Here is a 7,743-nt window from a genome sequence, read left to right on the forward strand (position 1 = left end):
CAACTGTCTGAAGCAGGAGCGGGGAAGATCTGTAGTGAAGAGGGCAGCCAGGCTTTTATCCCACTGCCTCGTTGTCTCTTCAGCCAATGGGAACAGACTTCACCAATGGGCCAATCTTCTTCTCCATGTGACCTTAATTGGAAGGAGCAGAGAGACACAGAGAGAAAACAGCACAACATGCAATAGAATGCAACACAGACAGCATGCAACATACCACAACCACAGTCCACACAAATACAATGCATGAATATAAAGTTTAACAATTTATGTAGTGTAGTGAACAAACAAACAAATATACAGTATACATCTTAGGACGTACAGTAACAGGGTTCCGGAATTAAATTAAAGGTGCTTGTTTGCATGTCAACAGCCACGGTTTCCAGCTGGCTACATGAGTTTTTTCAGTCATTGAGACTTGCCTGGACTGAGGAAGGTTCAATCCCCAAATGAACAGTGCGGCACTGAGCCTAATTTACATAACAATGAAGCATCCACCAATGCTTCTCACCAAAGTTATGAGTATGGCTTCAACATCTTTGAAATGCTCTGTTAGTCTGCAAAGAAAAGGCTAAAGTGTGTGTGTGTGTGTGTGTGTGTGTGAGTGTGTGTGTGTGTGCGTGTGTATGTGTGTGCGTGCGTGTGTGCATGCATGTGTGTGTGTGTGGCTGTGCACCATTTTGTTTACCTCCTTCTGGCTGTGTTGGGTTTAGGGCTGAGGCGAGACGTTGGTGAGTAACGTTTAGAATGCCACAGATAAGCCCACTCTCTGCCATGCGCTCGCTTGTTTAGGCTCACAGAGACTAATCTTAATAAGAGCCACTGTGTGCATTAATCTCCACGTGCCTTTAGGCACTTACAGTAGGCATATGAGAACACTCAAATCGTAAAAATATCTCGCACCTCAGCAAGCTCCCATAATTCCAGGTGACATGTTACAAATATGGCAGACACCGTGATCAGTAAGCCCCTTCATGTGGGTGGTCAACCAGCCTCAAAGAGTCACTCGTCAGATGAAGCACAGCTTTAGTAAACACATCAGGAGTTGGCCAGCTAGACTCGGTGCAGAGAGTAGGTGCAGACTACTTAATGGCTGTCGTGTCGTGGCCAAGATGAAGGACATCATGTTATTCCGAGTGTTTGGTTGGCCAGCATGAGGCCTGGCTCAAACTAACGAACGAAGGGATCAGCTAGGGCCTGTCAAGGCCATGCCAAATCAGGGTCAGGTCCTGCCGGGGCCAATCAGAGCCATGTCTAATCTAGGGCAGGCCCATCGGGGCCAATCACAACTCTGGGAGCCACTCTGGTGAAACTTTCTCATTCTCCCTCCAGGAAGGCTATTCTCCTCCAGACGAGGGAAGAAGTAGCCACCATGACCTTACCAGCTCAAACACACATGCACACAGACAATCACACACACACACACACTCACACACACACACACAAACAAATGGACACACACACACACACACACACTCACCCACTCTACCTGACCGCAGGCAGGCCACCTCCATTTCACTCTGATCAGCAGTCCCGCCTGCCGCTGTGTCGGAGTGAGTAATCCAGTAGGAGTGGAGGTCTGGGTACACCGTGTCCTGTTCGGGCAAGTGGCCTGTGATGAGCTCATGGCGGTGGGGATAGGGTGGCTGCTGCCTCACTGGGCCCGAGCTGCACAGACGAGGATCCAGCCCGAGGCTTCAGCTTCTGCACATGTGGGTCAGGGGACGGACGAGTGGGAAGGCAGGAGGCTGTGATGGTAGGGACGTGAGAACTGCAGAGAAGAAAAGCTTTAAGTGCAGTGCACAAAGGCGCTGACATCAGTGTGCCGACACTTTCTGTCAACTGCATTCACTAGCGTTGGGTTTTATTGAGCTGGGCCAACAAAAATAGAATTAAAGTCTACATGGCGGTGGTGAAAGCGTTCAGCGGAATGTATTGGGTGCTGGGTTGTATTGAATATAATGGAATCTAATGGAATCGAACACCAAAGCACTTTTTCTCTGTCGCATGCACACTATTTGTTTAACCAGCACCGGCTTTGGAAATAACGATGTCCACAAGCAAGGTAGACTAGCATAATTTTATGAATGTATGAAGTACTGTGACATCAGAAGCTAGTCAAATTTGTAGTTTATTATGTCTCATTCCATCAAACTACAGATCCGCTACCCAATCTGGCAAACTTCCATAGTGTGGTTATAGCCGATAGAGGGTTGCGAAGCGAATGCAGAAGTGCCGTTCACCCTGTTATGAGTTAATGAACCACTGAAACGATTTTGGAAACATTATTTTAAGGTACAAAAAACTCTTTGGTGTTGCTTTAAGATAAGAGGCCACTGCCTGTGGTGCTGCATGCTCTACAGCATAACTAAGTTAGTCGTAATGCTTTAATCAAGCCATTCATTGTGAACTTTCAAAGAACCATCTCGACTGTGTTTCCTGGAAGAGCCCTATTGCAAGCTAGACATTAAACTAATATTCACTAATAATCCTCCTAACACAATGTGACAACTTATTCCCCGGAGACAAGAAATACTATTTTCTGATTGGCTGACAAGGGGCTATTAATTAATTCTGTACCATCGGAACACCTGTGAAGTAAATCTGGTAAAAACGTTTAATCAACGTTCTATATCAATGCTCTATTCAGTAGTAACTGTGATAACTATTCTCAACGTCGCTCCCACGTACTGTAATTTATTTTTGACATAAAGCGCAGTCTATGGGCTGCACTCAAAAACAAAACAAAAAACAACAATGGTTGTATTTGTTCATTGAAAATGTCATAGAACTAGTCTGATGAGCTAGATAGAAGGGCAAAGGCGTTACAGTCCAAAGTTGATGACAGCTGGAATGAGTGAGGGCCCCTTACAAACAACCAGCTACTGTAGCTCATAGAAAAATGATCTGACTAAACGGCCAAATATTCAGTGTCCTTTTTTAATTCACTTTTCAACAACCTATCCCATTCTAGAAGTGGCTGCGATGTCAAGCATAGTTAATGACTGCTGAACTAGCAAGCAGGCTTAGCAACAGTGGAATCAACTGCAACCAAGCTGACTAACTACCCACCGTTATCCGTAACCAGAGACAACAAACTGAGGGGACTGATTTGTGAACCTCTCTATGCCTCTTACTGAAGAGATAAGGGTTGGCTCTGTCTACCAGTGCTGCCTGTCTGGTTCCCTCTCCTGTTTCAACAGTAGTAATGGGCTCATCAATCGTCAAAACCATTTAGCATATATTAGTCTTTAACATTGTGGCCCCCATACACTCATCACACACACACACTCATCCACACACACATTCTCTCCCTGTCTCTCTGTCACACACACACACACATGCGCACACACACACACATGCACACACAAACACACTAACAATGTCAGCAAGCGGCTAACACCTTTGGGCAGAGCTGATGGAGCCAAAGGCCCAGCCAACGTATACCAGCCAGCAGACCACCACCAAGTCAAGTCAAATTTATTTATATAGCGCATTTTATACACAGAGGTCATTCAATGTGCTTTACATAAACAAAAGCAAACAGTAATAACAAATAAAAGTATAGAATGGCAATATAGTCAAAAGGTAAAGATCATAATAAAAGAAAACATAAAATGCACAAGGTAAAATCATTTAAAAATAAAGAATAATTAATAAGACCAAAAAAAAGCAAAAGTAGTAAAAAGTAATAAAAGATAAGGTAGAATTATTTTCAAGGCAGTCATTTTCAAGGCAGATTCAGAAATTGTAACTCAGTGCAGTTAGCAGAAAGCGTCTGAGAACAATTTGGTTTTAAAGGTGCTCTAAGCGATGCCACACGTTATTTAGGCTAAAACATTTTATGTCACTTACTGCAACATCACCTAACCAACCAGGGGCGTAGATTTGCGTGGGGACCGAAGGACGTGTCCACACCAACATCAAATTACGACTGAAATGTCCCCACCAATATTCAGGTTGAAATGGGGGGAAAAGAGTTAATTTTCTCACTTCAGTGCTGCGGATCACCTCGTACAGATCTTGTAATGTGCAGTAGCCTATAAGGGTAAATCGCGCTGATTTGAAGTTTACTTTACTTCACCACAAGCATGAAGTGCGTCCAAATTCACACATTCTTCTCTGTTGAACTCCTCGAGATAGGCTACTCATCACACATGTGCCACATGAAAGAGCCTTTTCTCAGCTTTTAAACGGTGCTAGCTAGCCACTGTTTGCTGTGATAAACAGTTCGTGAGAAAAATAACTTCAAGAGATTTAATAATTATTCTCTGCGCCCATCTCCACACCCATTCGTCTCGGTGGAATATCGTAGGCCTACACACTCTTCACGCAACACATGACAAACCATAGGCTATGATTTGAATGTAGACTGTTGTCAAATTTGGCAAATACAAAACGGGAGAAACAATATGGTTCATGCTCTCTCATGCTGTTTCATTCGTGCCGAAAAGGAGGGAGAATGAAACATTAAGCACGTTCCACTTTTGCATAAATAATTCCTGAACGGTTTTGGTCAGGGCTGATAATGCAACTGTATTTGACAAAGGACTGATAAAGGCTATACACGGGTTTCCCGTTTACCAACAAAACTAGATGCGCGCGCAGCCGTGAGGCAGAAGACGCTTGGTGGCCGTCCACAACTTTATAAACTTTAACCTAAATAGTCGGCTGCTGTAAGCTACAATCGGATTTTTTTGTATACCCCTGTTGTCTCAATGATAATAACATCTCATTTCAGACTATATTTCAAAGTTTGACGTTCATTTGGATTATTAATATAACATCGTATTTTGTCATTTTTGGCGAAGACATGCATTCCTAGGGATATTGAACATACATTCTCTCGCCATCGTGATTTCGAATTGGTGCAGTTTTCAGCACAAAAACTCATTTTATTCTTTTGCTCTTTTGCATTGCTCTATGCTGTTCTGTGGTGCTTTCTGCACGCATGTTTTCGTGACGTTCCATAGAAATCCATGTATTTGCTAGTGACAAAATATGAGCTTTCAGTGTGATTCGATTACGTTTAATTAAATCGTGTTTCATCTATTCTGGCTATCCCCGCTATTTGGATCTTACTGTAGGCTATCTCACTCAATGAACAAGATCTCAACACTAAATGAATGATGATCCGTAATTGTCATCAGATAGCCTAGTCATATAGGTAGACATTCAGTGTGTTTGAAATAATTAATTTGATAATATTTTCCATCTTTGCAGAGGAAAAGTTTTGTGTAAAGGGAATTAAAGGCCTGTCTCATATAGACGCCTGTCTCTAATACTAGCCGGTGCAGTTTGGCGATTTGGGAAAATAAAAGCCCGGGCTATTATTTGGAGTTTTACGGTATGTCACATCTTTCTCATCCAGCTTAAACCAAATGTAATAATATTACAACCATTATTAAATAATAATAATAATTAAATAGGCCTACAATTATTTCAAATGTGTAGTTTATTGTTAAAAGAGAAAATTTCCACACAAACGTAACCACATTATTAAGACACGTGGTTATGCCACTCAGGCAACAACAAATTCCAACTGTCGGGGGGAAAGGCCATTTAGCCAAATGTTCGCTAGTCCATCATTAACGTGGAGTCGACAAATATAGCTATTGATATTGTGTTTGGAATGAGCGTTTTAATTAACGATGGATCGTAATTTACCTCTTATTTAAGATGTGGAGTGGAGACTTTGTAATCCACCGCTCTCTCTCCATTCAGTCAGCGAATGTCTGATGTGATGTCACACAGGAAGTGAACCTCAGCCGTCATGGTAACGTGCGCAGGAAAATAATTACTTTTTTTTTTTAGTTAATTAGGCAACGAAAACTTTGAGGAACGAAATAAAACCGGTATTAACCGGTTACCATTATTTTTAAATAAGTGTTCCTGTTCCAGAACATAAAAAATAATAACGTTTCCGGTTTTGTTTCTGTTCCCTGTAAAATACAAAAAGTTCCCGGTTTTCGTTTTCGTTCCTTGAACCGGTTCAAAGCCCTGCTTTAAAGTCAATTCTGTTACTTACTGGAAGCCAGTGCAGGGATTGGAGTAATGTGGTCAGTTCTTTCAGTTTTTGTGAGAATCCTGCTGTATTTTGTATCACCTGAAGCTGTTTGATAGTCTTTTTAGGAAGGCCTGTGAACAGTCCATTGCAGTAATAAACCCTGCTGGAGATAAATGCATGAATGAGTTTTTCTAAATCATGTTTTGACATCAGCCCTCTAAGTTTGGCAACATTTTTGAGGTGGTAAAAAGCTGATTTAGTTATCGCTTTCATGTGGCTGTTGAAATTTAGATCACTGTCAATTAATAGCCTACACCAAGATTGTAACAGTATCCTTTGCTTTCAACCCTTTTGTGTCAAGGAGAGTGGCAACCCTAAGTCTTTCCTCCTTTTTACCAAATATAATTACTTCAGTTTTTTCTTTGTTCACCAGAGAGCTCAGCTGATACAGGCCTCACGTTCTATGGTGAAACGTCGCGTTCTGTGGTGGAACTGGAACTGCTACTCAGAGGGAGAGGGGAGAGGGGAGATCGGGCACGTTCCAAATGTTCATGGCACAAGATCACAATTAGACTAGTGGACGAGGGCACAGACGGCCAGCCAATCATACGATACCCCGAACGTAAGACAGTCATGTGGTCCAATGCAGTTGTGAGAACATTGTCTCTTTTGGATAGTTTCGGAAAGAATATATCCTCACAGGATCCTACCTTTCATGACTCTAATTTCTCCTCTTGGCCACTGCATCATGCCTGTAATTGCAGTGTGTTGTGTGTGTGAGAGAGAGAGAGAAAGAGAGAGATAGACAGAGAGAGAGAGACAGAGAGTGTGTATGTGTACATGTACAGGGCCAATCTGCCTAAACAGAATAGAGAATCAAGCGACTTCAATTTCATATAGGCTATCTGAATTTCTAAAATTCTCTAAACTGGTTAAATTTCATACACAATTTTCATAACAACAATTTCTGCTTCATACAATGGCATGCTGTTCTACTTATGAAGATATTGATCACCCATCCTCAGTTTTCCCCTGAAGTGCTTGTGTCATGCTGTGTAAACCAAGAAGTAGTCCTTGTGGGTTCATTAGATGTAGCCTAGAACAGTGTTTTTCAACCACTGTGCCGGGGCACACTAGTGTGCCGTGAGAGATCATCAGGTGTGCCGCAGAAAATTACCCAAATGTCACTCACTGGTCCAGAAAAGCAACTGTTGCATCAAAGAATTTGTAACCACATGCTGTCATTGATTGTATGATTGCAATATTTGTGGTATGCAGGCATTGTACAACGGGGGACCCATATCCAGTATTTACAGAATTTACATCACATATCCAGTTCATAACAACAATTAAATTAGATATAGGCTAGTCAACTACAAATGAAACAAAGGGCGCTTGTTTTATTGAGCAGGTCTGGCATAGAAGCTATAATAAGGCCATATCTGTGTATTATTTGAAATTCACCAACACTCTCTTTTAATTGAAAGCGACTATCATAACAGATCTTAATTCGTTTTGAGCCCTCGGGCATCTGTAATCTGTGATTTGCAGTTTCACTCTCAGCGGTATTCAAATCAGCACCATCTAATGGTTTAACGTCGATTTGTATTATACACGATGCCTATCAGTTAACTAAAATTAACCTAATTTTTACCGCGCTTTGCACAATGTTAAATATAGACACCGGAAATATGAGACCAAACCATTTTTTTCCAGCCCAGAGCCGTAGGCTACTTCAA

Source organism: Alosa pseudoharengus, unplaced genomic scaffold (assembly GCF_046254945.1).
Source record: "Alosa pseudoharengus isolate Yale_2024_CS ecotype anadromous, Long Island Sound unplaced genomic scaffold, YU_APseudo_1.1 YU_APseudo_1.1_scf_16, whole genome shotgun sequence".
NCBI lineage: Eukaryota > Metazoa > Chordata > Actinopteri > Clupeiformes > Clupeidae > Alosa > Alosa pseudoharengus.